The sequence below is a fragment of the Anguilla anguilla genome, chromosome 16 (genome assembly GCF_013347855.1).
Source record: "Anguilla anguilla isolate fAngAng1 chromosome 16, fAngAng1.pri, whole genome shotgun sequence".
NCBI classification, from domain to species: Eukaryota; Metazoa; Chordata; class Actinopteri; order Anguilliformes; family Anguillidae; genus Anguilla; species Anguilla anguilla.
In genome coordinates, this window is record NC_049216.1 from 13,723,761 (window position 1) to 13,739,076 (window position 15,316).

A 15,316-nucleotide genomic window follows, 5' to 3' on the forward strand; every position below is an offset into this window, starting at 1 on the left:
ACTGAGTCATTCAGAATTGAGAAAGCTATGATAGCTATTTTTCACCAAATCAAATTAAATTCTGAAATATTTCTCAACATTTAAAAAAGTAAGAATTTATCAAGAATTTATAAAAAATTATTTACATATTTACATTTACATTTATTCCAATTGGCTACATCGACCTACTAAAACAAACATACTGTTTTCATTCGCGAGACAATAATTACAAGTATATCCTTCGGTATTGAAAATATCTGATTCTAAATGTTGAGTGTATTGCATCAACGTTATTTGATACAGCTTTGACAAATATTTCTCAGAACATGTAAAGTATACACCCAAGCGATCCGCGTGCACTGTGATGCGAAACTTTCTTTCTAGTTGCTTTACCACTAAGCATTGGACTTCTGATGTTTTACAGGCGAGGAGTTACTTTATGATATTGTAGGTGCGAGAGCTTATGACGCTTGCTGACCTCTGTAGAGATTTAAACCCTATCTGCCAGACCACTAAAGCCTGAAAGGTGCCACATGTCACTGCATCACTCTTAAACAACACATAACCAGCGTATCCTTTTTGCCTTTTTCTAATCTCTTCATTCTTTCCTCGCTTTATTTTCCCGCTTACCCCTGGGATCCGCTGAGTTCAGCCGATTTCAGGGGATGCTGCATCTTTTGCCATCCCGCATTTAATGATCTGCACAAACCAAATAAAGTTGCATCATTTCGCCTGAAATAAACATGCCATGTTCCTCATTTCTGATTTAGATTTTTTAAATGCCGAATTGGCATTGAAAAACGTCAGTGAGTAGTTATCGCTGTCTGTCCGACCGAATCGTCTCCGTGTGGCGTTCCTCGCGCTCACCCCGATCAAGCGCTCCGTGTACCTGCATGCTCCGTCTCCACGTCGGGGGAAAAGATAATCGCGTTTCTCCATTTTCAGCATATGTTAGTCAACATCCAACGGAAAAACCCAGGTCTTTTTATCCCCTGACTCTTGGACAGCTCTTTTCGTCGGTCTGTGCCTGCGTTTAGAGACGCTACTTGCATTTGAATAGCTGCCTGAGTTGTTATGGATCCGCGGGGCTATGAAAGGGAATCAGTATGCAAATTGTTTCAGTTACAATCGAAAGGTTCGATCTGTAATAGCGGTCTTACGGAAGTTCGCTTCGCTCCTCATAAGATTGCACTTCCCCACCTTTCTCAAAGGCCTTTGCTTGGATAAGGTTTTATTATATTCATTTGTATAATTTGAATCAGTGTATTTATCGAAAAATAATTGTTCAGTGAATTTTTTGTGAAGGATGCCAATGATGTTTTTCGTTTATTCAAAAAACATTAATGCATTATTTGTTCTTAGACTACTGTAGGTTATAAAAGCAAACAAAATGTCAAACTGCAAGATGTTGTGTTTGCAATTCTGTACATTAAAATATACGTATAAGATATATTTATGCTGGTACAACAAATTATTCAAATATGGAAATGATTATTATCCATTAATGCGAATGGTTGAAGACTTTCCTTTTTTAACTAACATTGTTGTGTAAATGTCTCTGACGGAAATAAGGTGATTCCGACGGCTTCTTGCCATTCACCCTGCACTTCTACACTGACAACGCTTTTAGAGATGCAAAATAGAATGTAGCTACTTCTGACATATTTTATTCGTTTTCAAATCTGTAGAAATGAGCGGTGTCATATTTAGGTGGACAACGCTTTTGACAGACTACAAAATATTCTGACCAAGGAATCATCAGTATTCGAAGAAAGACGCCCGTTTCATATATGATCAGAATGTTATTTTAAAAAATGAGTGCAAAAATGTATTTCCTTACTTGCAAGTGAAACAGCCAATATTATAAATACAAAACAGGGCACACAATGAACACAATACTCTAGCCAATAAAATCCTAATCAGAATGATAATGAAATACGCAGCGTGTATCGATCCCCGTTCTTAAAGCACCCCACCTTATTCTAAGCAGTGTCAGCATGTAGCCTACTTGACGACCAGCTGAAAAAATAACGCTATGGTGGTTGCCAACGGTATAGTTTTCCATGACTTAACAAGTTGGATATGGTTTCATATTACTCTCCCAGTTAGTTGGACTGCGAAATGTACATTAGCTTGTTCGGTGGACGGATAAAAAGACCAAGATTTATGAAAGAGTCAGGCTATATACCGGTTTCAGATGAATTATTGGTCAGTCTGTATGTATTTAAACAATTATAAAATCAGATAAATAATACACCACTGTGTATAAAAAATACATCCCACACACGCACACAAACAAAATTCTCTTCATTATTGTTATCTTTTGTGAGGAAGTATATTTTCCTTTCTTTAAATTTGGAGACAACTGTAAACTTAAGGCAATATGGACACCTAAAAATTGCGACCATATTATATACTGGAGTATTTTTTTCCATAGTAGTACAGCAAAAGGATGATGAGTGACCAGAGAGAAGCAAAGGTGAAAGGTTTGTATTGCAGTGGTTGAGAGACACCCACATGCCACGGACATGGTAAGGCATGGAGCAGACTGCACTTTCAATGGCAAAGTGTTTCTGTAATATGCAAAACCGTGATACTGGATCAGCAGTCATATCCGAACATTATGGAGCCGTTCTTGTGCACTAGCTCATATAAGCGGACCATCTGCCATTCAATTAAGGTTCACGTGCAGCTGAAGGAGGAGTTGGGGGTCACTGACCCCAGGACAAAACGGCCTGCTGCTGCAGGAAAGACAAGTTCAAATGGTAAACGCTGAATACTCAAAGGGACCCATACCCACCCAAGCAACTGGCCTATGGGTTGGCATTATTGTGTATGGGTTTCAGGATTCAAGATTAAATCCTCTGTCAGCAAATACTTTGGTTACATCAATGCACCTCTAAGACTCTAGTGTAACCTTTAGCAAACTAATATATATCTATTGCGAAGCAATTACAAAACAAACAAAAAAACCCCATAAAATAATAATTTAATAAACATGTTTAAAAAGTTGCATTACATACGTTAAATATTTCAATAAATACAAAGTCCACCATAAACACTAAAAATGGTTTCCTGAAGTTACTTCCAGAAGACATGTAAACATTAACCATGTTTGTCATCACAATCAAACATACTGTGAAAGAACGTTAATTATAATTTAATGATAGCAGATAAACAACCATAAATTAATGATCACGGTCCTACACGTAGACTAAAATTGATAGATAGTGCCTTCACTGTGGATTCTTTGTGTTCTTTTGTGTTCTACTATGCAAAACATAAACAAAACAACAACACATGACTGTTGGGTGTGCTGTGTGGTCGACGTGCCAGCAAGGGCAGTTATGATGTCACTTTGAGCAAATACGTTGGATGTTAATGCAGTTGATGTCCTAGTGTGGGGATATCCAGGCTTCCCAGTAATACTCATTTAAATTCCCCTTTTGCATGTTCACTTCCTTCCTGATGGGAGTTTTGGCAGAGTGCTAGAGTCTGAAGGTACAAGGGGTCATTTTAAATAGGTCCAAATAACATGGATTATGGTGAGCGGAGCTGGAGGAGGAACATTAATAGTAGGTGTTAAAGGAGATTACACAGGTTCCTGTGTTGTGTAACTGCCATTTATAGGATTACGGTGACTTGCAAAGTATGGATATCTGTTTTCCACTTAGCGGGCACAAGCTTCATCAAAATGTACCGTGTGCAAAAAGGTTGCAGCTGCAATAGAATGTGAATTGTACATGGATTGGAACTTGGTTATACGCACATACCTGCATGCTTCATTGCCCTGTACACATGCACATACACAGAGAAACATATATCCACCCACCATTCCACCCTCAGCATACACATATACATACAAACCCACACAAATTCTATTGGGTGTAATTAACCAACATAAAAATAGAAACATGAGCAAAATCAACTATTGTACAAATACACACAAACACACGACAGAAGGACATCTTTGTCATCCACAAGCAAAAATGCAGGCTTTCTTTTTTTGTATGCAAGCAATTACATTTTAAATGCTTTCCAGTATCGCGAAAATGAAACCCAATCGTGTGTGGTATGTAACAAGCCTTTATCTTGCATCCATCTGTACTCTTTTGCTTTTGATGGCCATCTGAAATGGTCTGGCTGTGCTGAATTAGACGTGTGATATTTAAGAATGGCTGGCGGAGCCCAGCACACAGGTGCTGGGATGAAATGCAGCGTTTCATCCGCCTTTGTGTCTTTTGTGCCTGGGGAGCAGATAGAGGAGGGCATTTTACTCAGCGTGAACTATAAAGATAATCAATAACTAAGTGGTTGAGGAATGCAAGAGATTCTCCGCGGTTTCCAGGAGACGGGGGCTCGTCAGAGAGTACCACATTATCTAGGTGGGGTGACTGCTGATGTTGGCGATGCTGTCAAATGTTTGGGCTGCAGAATGTATGGCCCTGCTCAGCTTTCAGGGACTAACAGCATTGTTGCAGAAGGAGTTTGGGAATTAAATTAGTCAGTTTGATAATTATGTTTATATATATATATATATATATATATATATATATATATATACATATATAATATGTGCCTAGCAAAGGGCTAGACGGGAATCAGAATCAAACAAAAATAGGGTTAAATATGCAAAGTCAAATGAAGCAATCACTATGAACAAACTACCGGGCACAAGTTCGAAGAGCTAGTCTCCACTGGTAAGCGGCAAATGGTGACTTTTTCAAACAGATTAACCGGAGATGGAAATGACCAATCAGATGACAAGCCAGAAGAATGAAACACAAGCAACAGAGACAAATGGAAACAAAACTTATGACAGGGGTCGTTATGGGACAGCAGTAACGAACATGCCCACGCCTGTATCCTGAAGAGTGATTCTGATCTGCTTGACAGGTGTTTGGGATTTTTTTTCCATTAAGGTGAGAATTCTTCTGTCATCAACTGTAGAGGCCTTCCTTGGCCTACCACGTCCTTTGCAATTATTAAGCTCACCAGGGCTCCTTTCTTCTTAAGGATGATCCAAACAGTTGATTTTGGTAAGCCCAAGGTTTGGCCTATGTCTGACTGATTTATTCTTATTTCTTGGCCTCATAATAGCTTCCTTGACTTTCATTACCACAACCCTGGTCCTTATGTTGACAAATGCCAATAATAGACTCCAAAGGTAATCAAAGGCCTATAATCAAGCCTAGACACTGAAAGCTCTCTTATGCCTGCACTAAGGAAGCAACTGAACACAACTCACTAATCAGAAACACATGATGGAAATATATATGAGAATCTGCACTTTGACCACATGCAAATTGATTGATTACAAATGTAAAATTGTGGAATAGAGTTAAATCAAGAAAATAATACGCCTTTGTCCCAAACAAGGAACTCACTGTGTATATAATTGTAAGTCATTCATCTTATCGGTTTCCTTAGCAGATAGAGTCTGCTACAAAATGTCTCAAACAAAATGGTCATCATGTTCATACCATGACATATATAATCCTCAGTTCCTGTCTTCTTTTGTTTACCTTATTTTTTTTCACATGTCCCCATTTTATACAGCTGAGCTGAATACTTTCATAGTGGAGGAACAGCTGAAGTTTCTGACTCGGGTGTATCACAGTGTGATTCTAAAACCCCAGTGACTCAGCCCTCATGTAATTTTAAAATTTAGAGTGAGGCTATGGCAAAGTGAAAAAGTGTTGCTGCAGAATGAGAAATTGGTGTTAGATGTTGAATGTATGCCTCACTGTGTTTTAGCCATTGCAGGACTTCTAGTGGGTCACCAAGAACTTTTATTTAAAAGGTTCCTCCATCACAGTCCAGTTTCCATGGTAGAACCTATATATTAATTAGGGGTGTATGATATAGAAATACTCCACTGGCCATATCAGCCTATGCCGATAACTACATTTTACATTATAGCACAAAGGCAAACTGCAGCCAAGTTTCCACATTCATGGAAGTAGATGAGCACAGACCTCAATTTCTGGTGAAAAAATGTAAACCATCATATTAGTATAACAACATATTTTATATATTATAAATATTATTAAGAAGATAGCATTTAATATTATTAACCAAAGAGCATGAGTCTAGAGAGCTAGTAAGTATGGCTTTAACTTGTGAGTTCAGCTGGTAAAAATAAAAATACAAAAATAATATGCAAAAAAGGTTCAGATATTTACGACTTGACCACTTTTTGAGCAGGACATTTTCATGCATCAAATGTGTTGCCTCTCTGGCAGATATATGCTGATGTATTACCCTAATAAGTCTGTGAATTAAACTTTAGGCTAAGAACAACTGTGTATTGAATCCTGGCCTGTGTCTACTGGTCATGTGAGCTGACAATCACAGTCCTAGGTGATCCAGATTGAGGAGCACAGGAAAGCTGTGTTACATTGATGCTGTGTTACTCCTGCCATGATGTCTCACAGCTGAGGAATGCTATTTGAAATACATAAAAAAAATATGGGACAAACAGAGAGCTATCTATGCTTTATTGTCTTCTAAGGAAAATGAATCGTTGCTCCTGGTGACTGGTAACTGGACACCAAATGGCTCACCATTACTTAAGTCTTACTTACTTACATTCATTATTTTCCTTAGATTTGAACTGCATAGCCATTTCTACCAATTCCCACAGCTGGTCTCATATATAGAAATATTAAAATGCGTAAGTATGTATTTATATGTATGTGTGTGTCCGTACACACACACACATAGGGGAGTGTGTTGTCCAGGGGCCATAGGATCAACCGCCTCTTGGCTTTTTGATAGCATCTTTGAAATGGAAATGGCCAGCTGGTCAGCCTTCTGTGTGTCCAGTGACCTTTCAGCTCAATGTCAATGGCCAGGGCCCCCAAGCTGGTCAGCTTTGCGGACGGACACCATGACAATGACTGACACAGCAGTGTCACTGTTTACACTCTAGAAAGAAAATTTGAATTCTTACAAATCTCAGGTACACATTTTCAAATCTGATATTATCTTGTTTTTCTTTTGAGTGAAACAAAATAATGAATTTCACACTCTGACATAGATTAAATTCACCGTAAATATGTGGCTAATTTAAAAACATCTGCTTTGGGAGTTGTCCTTAACCTTGAAAAACACATTTAACTCGTGTTACTTAATTAATGCTATATTTGCCATAAATGCCTGTCACTCCTAAGTCATAATATTATGTAAATAAAAAAGAGACACTTATATTTGTTATATGAAGATAAGTGCAAAATGCAAACCAGTTGTGAAACCCATTAAGAGCATAATCCTATCCTTTTGATTTGCAGTTTTGCAGTTTTAATTTAGAAAGATAAATGGAAGCCCTTTGCTCTGCATTTGGTCTCAAATGGTATCATTTGTCTAATGGCACTCTGGGACCTAATAGTTGCAAATTACTAACAAAAGGGGATGATTTGCCAGATTATCAATCTGCCTCTTTATGGAGAAAAAGAAAAACGCTTTGGGACAGCCTAAAACATACATCTCCAAGAGAAACTGCTCCCTGATCAAAACTAGTGGTAAGGATAATGATACTTGTAATAATGAGTGCCTAATCTAGGTGATGAGAGTTTACCTTATCAAAAGCCCCCGTGTCAATTAGGTCAGCCTGGGAGAGATTAGCTGCCAGACAGCACAATAGTGGTACACAGTCATTATGGAGATGAGTCTGCTTAATGCCCCAGTGTTTGATTATCTAAGCCTTTTATTGCTCGTTTATGGTATCGCCAGGTTTTATAGGACTGTTTTGTGCATGCAGGTAGCAGCACAGTGCCTTGTTCAATGAGAGTGGGAGAGGGTAATGGCAGGCCCTTGCTTTCCGTTTCAGGTGACAAGGACCATACAGGCATTATGGGCCGTTCTGAGCTATACGGGCATTCACATAAGCACACGTACACCCATGAGCACAGACACACAGCTGTGATAACATCCCTATTCCATGTGAGGTCTTCCTTCTTCAAATAAGTACCTTCATTCACCTTATGGGAAGCATGTAATTATGACAAGCTTACGTAGGTGGAAAAAAAGTGATAACTGAAAGATTACAACTAAGCTAAATCATACAGACTCAGAAATATAAATGTATTTCTACATTTATTTCATCATCTTGTGGCATTACAATATGCTTATTTTGTTTTTGTAGGTCTGTAGCTCAGATCTGATCTTTCTACCTCCAAAGAATGCAGGCGCACTTTTTGTTGAAACTTACAGCAATAGGTCCTTCACAGTTAATATGGTAATGGAAATCAAGTCATAAAACGATGAAAGTGTTAACATGGTTCTAAATATTTTATATGGCTGTAAACAGAGAACAGCTCTAAAAATAGGAAGATACACACTACAGGCTCAGCCCTGAAAATGCACACTGATCAAGCCACAGCTCTGATAATGCACACTGATCAAGTCAAAGAACTGAAAATGCACACTTATCCAGTGCACAGCCCTGTATAGTCAAACTGTGCTCATGGCCAACAAAACGCAGACAGAAAGGTCAACAAAGATTTTATTTAATCTCAAATATACCTGTTCTCAAACTGGTATTTGTGCTCTTTACTAAGGGACACTAAGCAAAGATCCAGACAGCAACTGGAAGCAGGTGAATTTTGTGAGATAAACAACAAATAAGATACACAAGTTGAATGTATGTGATGTCTTAGAAGATTGCTGCTATTGATTAATGTCCTTGGGTTCGAAATGGCACCAGATGAGACATTCATTGGGCAGCAAGTGCATGAAGGGCACAGAATCAGCTTTGCTTCTTTACATGCCAATCATAAAAAACCCGAAACTGTTTACAAGGTTACATATAGCTACTTTGAGATATAATCAATTTGATTACTAGAGTGCTTTGGATAAAAAAAGTCTAAGAATCTCAACAAATCTATTCTGTGACAGCATAAAAAGGGAAATGATATCTGCATTTGACAACAATTGTCTTGTCACAGGATCCTTGCGTACAGAGGATATCTTTTACTGCATTGTCCAGCAGTCCACACTTCGGCTGTCAATCAGGCCGTGCTTCCAGTCTTGAGATGAGAGTTATTGAATTGGTGTACTTTGAGCCCCAAACTCATTGTCTTCAAATTACAGCAACAATTCAATACAAATTAACTCAACACATTGCTTTTGATATGACTCACGCTGAAAGGTCTGGCAATCTGGAAGCATTTCCAGTCCATGGGAGATGTTAATATCTAGATATTTATAATATTGACAGGCTATTTGAGTTTATGGGCTTGTGTGTTGTGCTAAAGCTATCTGTCAGCATGAGAACAATGGGGAAACTCTGCAACAATTTTTATTTAACATATTTGATTAAGCAGAAAGGCATGAAGATGTCCGCGCAGTAGAAGAATTTGTCTGTTTGACCAACCATATTTATTTGTAGTAACATGATCTTAGAAAATAATACAGGGCTTTCAATGTAATTTTCTGAATTTCAAGGCAATGGACAATCTTTCATCTTTCACAATGAACCTTTAAGTGGATAAAACATCAAATGTATAACAGAAGTTTAGAAGAAGCATCCAATGCTATTACTGAATGCATGCAGAAATACTGAATGCCAAAAGGTATGGATGGTGTTGATCATTTTCAGACTTCTTCAAAAGAGTGTTTCAGAGACCTGGTTGCAGTTGATGACTTCAAATAAATGCAGTTCAAATAGATGTGGAAGCAGACTGGGTTCAAAAAAGGCCTTTGTGCTAATGATTCTTCTATTTTATCTTTATAATATTTCTATTTGGTTAAATATGTATTAGTGTAGATAACACTAAATAATAAACAATGTTATATAATTTCAATTTCAAGTTTAAGCAGAATTGAAAAAAAAAACAGTCAGGACAAAATGGCCACACAAAAGTCATGGATGGAATATTTTTTCATGGCCACAGATCTCCTTTCTTTGTTTCCACGGATCTATTATTCTATCAAATCCCAGGGAAGGAGGGGAGGGGGAAAAATCAATGGCACATGGTCTGCCTCTGGCCAATCTGGCCACAGTAGAGTGAACTCAGGAAGTGGTAAGTAAAGGAAATGTAATAAATAAAGAGAGAGAGAAAGAGAGGGTGAGAGTGAGAAAGAGAGAGTGAGAGCAGGTGAGTGTGTGTGTGTGTGTGTGTGAGAGAGAGAGAGAGAGAGAGCACTCTGGACTAAAAACACAAGACTGTGGTTCTAAATCCAGCAGAACCTCCCAATTAACTGACAGGTGCAGTGAGGCCACTTGCATCTGAACTAATCTAATTCCTAGTGTGGCAGTGATTGTATCATTCATACACATTTCCCTTATGGAAGGCACATATTTTGAATGGCTTAATACGGTGAACTATGCTGCCCTGATGCACAAATGTACAAGCAGGCATACAAACACACATTCACAGAAACAAAAAGACACGAACACACACAAATGCATCCTCAAGCCACACCCTGTCCTGCACTGTACATGACTATGCCCCACACCCCTACTTGATCCCCCAGACACAGAGGCCACATTCTCCTCTCTTTCTTCTCCACTCATCTCCCTACTCTCCTCTTCCTCCTCTGTATCCTATCCTCCCCTTTCCTCTCCCGTGTTCCCCAGGGGTAGACCCAGAGGTGTTAGCCATTCTACAGCTGCTGCTCCTCTCACATTAATCTATAGGAATCAATGGACATTTCATTAGAGTAATCAAGTGTGGACACACGCCACATCCCCCAGCCTGCCCGTCTTTTCTCCCTGTGCTCCACCTAATTGGTCTGAGAGCGGAAAAAATGGGGGCAGAGTGGCGTTCAACTTTCAGAAGAGTGTCATGGCCGACTCTCGTTCTGGATGCTGGCGAGCACACCTAACATGGCCGTGCAAGGGGTGCATGGGAGACGGCAGTGTGCTCTGCAAACACAGCTACTTCACCTTCCCTGCCGTCTCTTCCTTTCTCCTCATGCTCATTCTAGTCTCGACCATGTTAATGTCTCACAATAACAGTTTTATCAGACAGGTCTTACTGACTTCTTTTTTCCTTGAACACTCATTCAAAAATTTGAAGGGTTTTTAGCATTAAAAATAAACATTGAGAACACCAGAACACACAGGGCGCTGAAGGAAAAGACAATCATAAAGAGTTGTGCTGATATACTTGGCCAAGAGAGCTTCCCTCCTGTTCTTTCAGGCAATAAAGCAGTGTATATCCAAGCATAACCTCTCCCACACCACATTTTTGTCTCAATTCAATAAACATTTTGCCATTAATTTAACTTATAAATACATACCAAGCTTGATTTGTTGACCATTTAATTAAAGACAAATGTTGACTGAATACCGGCACACACACATGCACACAGGCACGAGCACACACGCACACACGCACACACACACACACACACACACAAATATTAACAGCAAAGCTGGGTGGAGAAAAGAGAGTATGGGGGAGGGGTAACTGACTGACCTCCTGGCTGGAGGCACTCTAATTTGCCACATTGGGGCCTTCCCTGGAGGCCCCTCTGGACAGGTCATCCAATCAGCCTGGATCAGCTGCCCTCCATCATCCAATCAGCCTGTATCAGCTGCCCTCCATCTCCACAAGACCTTGAGCACTTAACAAGACAACAAGAGGGCCATCCTCTCACCTGACTCTAGCCCACAATCCTGTGTGAGTATGTGAGTCTAAAACAGGTGTGGCGATTGGGAGAAGTATGGGAAATTATATTTTGTGTGTGTGTCCACACTGTAAAATGAAGCTATAAAATCATGGAACTTTGCAAATAAACATGACTGGGTAAATATTGCTCAACTGGACCACAGACATTTTAATATTATGAGTAGGCCTGTATCACATAAGTTTTTTAAAAACTACGTCAGGATGCAGTTTCTCTGACACAAAACTTATTCATGTCTGCTGATGTTGCTTTTTGTTGATAATTTATGATTTATCTCCATAAATCCAGCATCTCTCTCATTCAGCATATACAAAAGACACATGCACACACACACACACACACTTGTGTATGTATTCTGCCCAAATGGCCTTTTTCCCCACCAAAGAAAGAAAATTCTGAGAAAACCTTTTCTTATTTTAGAAAAATGGCCGTTGGATCAGAGTTGATGAGTGCCTCCTTTCACATGCTGGAAACAGGGCCTCTGGACAGCCCTGGGAGACGTGAGGCAGGTCAGCTCATCTCTAGAGCAGCCATTAGCCCTCCTTAGGCCCTACCCTCACAGGCTCATTTGCTCTCCTCCAGGCTTTTAAAGGCAGCCAGGACTGCGGCTGCTTCAAGGCCAATGGCAGGTTCATTCCAGGAAAGCATCTTGAGGGGGGTAAGAGCTGGCGGAAGTGATTGTCCGCATCCTCCTGACCAATTATTATATCTGTGACGGCCCTCAAGATATCTCGATGTGAAGAGACAGAGAGTTTCTGAGCACCGCTGACATAATGGAGCCTCTCATAAGGACCAAACGCACATAATGGAGCTAACATCCTTTAATCTAATTCAGGGCTTCCTGGTTTTCTGTTCTTCTTTCATTGATTTCATTTCCACAAAGTTGACAAATACACTAATTGCTATGAGACCTGAAGAAAAAACTAAGTACATCATATAGGCTACTTCAGACTGAAATCTGCTATTAGAGGCTCCTACCTTGCCACAAAACATCTCCCTGAATGTGATGAATCAAACTTCCTGGAAAAAAAACCCTTTCTATATTTCGAGTCAGTGTTTTCAGACAGTGCCAGCTTCAGACAACCGCACTTAAATATACAGATTAGGTATATATCTTCCATCAGGTAAAGGAGAAATAACACAGTAATCAACAAACAAGCACGCTATGAAAGACATGTCAGTACATTTGACACGATCATTAGAGGTATCATACAGAGACTGCAGCTATGATTAATGTAGCCTGGGTTTTAATTGCATTAACTGCAGGGTAACCCAGGATTATGAGCAATGGAAAGCAGCTGGCTTTCTATTTCATGAAACAAGTATATGGTAGTTAGAATGAAGAACATAAAAGCAAATATTCCCACAAGAGAGCAGGAACGGTCTGAGAGGTTTCTGGATGGTGTGAGGTACGTGGAATATGAGAAGTGGTGGTGAAGCGCTGGCGTCTGTGTGCATGCGCATTAGCCCTGGTGAAGGGAGAGGATCTTGTGGAAGAGCAGCTGGGTCTGTCTCTGTATGCCTCAGTGAACAGACCAGTCAGTCAGTTCTGGAGCTGAAGTGTGCCATCCCAGAGGCCCCCAATCAACGAGTGGCCTTCAGGTGGTGGGGCTGGGGGGAGGGGGGGGCGTGTGTGGGGGGACTTGGGGTGATGTCCGACATGCTCACTTTGCCATGTCAAAGCTGTTGGAGATGCAAGCTTCCCTTTTCCAAGTCTGGAACCATGAGTGGTTGAAGGACATTTTGAAAGTCACTTGCAGCTGCTTTAAAAAAATTATATATATATATATATATATATATATATATTTACTTTCAACCTGCAGTTGGAACCCATGACTAACAAATATAATGCTCTGCCTCCACTTCTAACATGATTAAGCTAGTATTGCACACCCACAATTACAGTATAGCCACTTTGCCTAGAACTGCTTATATGCAGGACAGAGAGGGAGTGGTTTCAAGCATGGTGAAACACTGATCCTGACATGGTGACATAACTATTTCTGGCAATGGATCAATGTCCTCTCTCCAAAATGAATTATTCAACATTGAAGTATTCTATAAGTCATTCTGATTCAGAATATTAAAAACTGTAAAAGGTGTTATATTTCAGAATATAGGCTACAGCCAGTTTATCTGGAACTTAATGCTATTTGCTGAGAAAAATGCAATAGAAACAAGGAACCAGGCTTAAGTGGAGTATGCAATATCTTAGATGCATTTGATAACTTTAAACTTTATTCAGGGCATCATTTTAAAAACAATTACTTGAAAAGTTATAGACATAAAAAATGTATTATTTTTCTACACAAAAGCAATATGCTTTTAAAATTTTTTAAAGCACTTTTCCTGTACAGGCTTCCAGCTGAATCTGACATGATATAAAAATGACTGATGATGAAATGTTGGGAAACTGTTGAAAACTAGCATGGTCCCTTCCCTTTAATAGGTGGCTCTCTCAATGAACTGATGGATGACTCAATCTAAGTAAGAACTGATATTTTTCTGCAATGTTCCTCTTGCAATGTTGGTTTCTTGATAATTTCATACTGGTTACTATATACTAATCCCTTTTATCACAGATGTAGATGATCAGCGTTTTGTGTTTTATGCAACTGAAATCTGCATGACCATAATAAACCATTTCAGCACACAGAGAAATAAATAAAAACTACAAATCCCAATTCTCCTGTGAGCAGAGGGAAGAATAGTAGCAGACAGCCTGACATGAGCAAGCAAAAAGAGGTGCATTATGAACTTTTCCAGCCAAGATTCTCACATTTGCAAGGACTAATATCTAACATATCCCCAAAGTCTCACAGTGGGTCCTGATTGATAGGTCTTGCTGCCCACATACCTGTGGCTGATAGGAGGCTGTCCCCAGTGAGAATATTCTAGAACCCAGGAAACACCTTCCCTGTGAGACCCATGGGTGCAGGGGGAGTGGGAGGGGCACTTATTCTCAGTCACTCTCCCTGCCTGTCTGCTGAAAATGTCATTCCCTGGGAGCACAGCAGCCCTTTCCAGTCTCTACCTTTCCAGATTCAGCATCTAAAAAAATAATGAAATTAAGACATTCAGTCATGCTTAACCCAGTATCAAATCCCACACTGAAAGAACAAATATTTCCCTATAAACAACCTCAGATATGGATTTCCAACAAAACCAAGGGCAGTGCAAGACAGAATACAGGTGACTTGTTAATTGGAGTGGTGTGTGGTGTTACTGACTTGGTGAACAGAGCAGAGGACAACACTTCTTTTATTCCTGTTTTTTCATGTTACTCCAGTTGAAAGGATCATGCTTTTAAACACCCGGAGAAGTAATGCATCACCTTCAGGGTCAATCAAATAATCCAATCCATTAACACAGAGAGAACACTTGAGAGAATGAGACAGGATGGACGTTTTGCTCATCTAAAGGATTGAAATTTGTGGTTGATTTAGAAATTGTTATAATAACAATTTTATCGGCTCCTAATTAATACGTGACAACAGCATATTCATTGCAGAGCAAATATAAAATGAAAAGAAAGGTAAAAAAAAAAAAAAAACTGCAGTAAACCATGCTGTAAACTGAATGCAAAACCAGTCTTGAGAGTTTCACAAGGTCTTGCAAAAAAGTGTTGTCAGAATAGAAATTGATCAATAATGTGTAACGTAGAAACAGCACTTAAAAACAATTCACTCCACACAAGCTA

The 15,316-nt window shown here is 39.4% G+C and overlaps 1 long non-coding RNA gene across 6 annotated transcripts in view; it reads right to left on the bottom strand.

The window, feature by feature from the left end:
- Window positions 1–2,973: 2,973 nt before the first annotated feature.
- LOC118214916 overlaps window positions 2,974–15,316 on the bottom strand; it is a 99,962-nt gene continuing 87,619 nt past the window's right edge. For 4 of the 6 annotated variants that reach the window (XR_004762720.1, XR_004762717.1, XR_004762718.1 and 1 more), the window contains one exon: window positions 13,924–14,667. This is a non-coding gene — a long non-coding RNA (uncharacterized LOC118214916). Of the gene's footprint in view, window positions 4,227–11,405; window positions 11,554–13,923; window positions 14,668–15,316 lie in introns of those variants that run through there. The other 2 variants (XR_004762721.1, XR_004762722.1) reach the window with 2 other exon arrangements.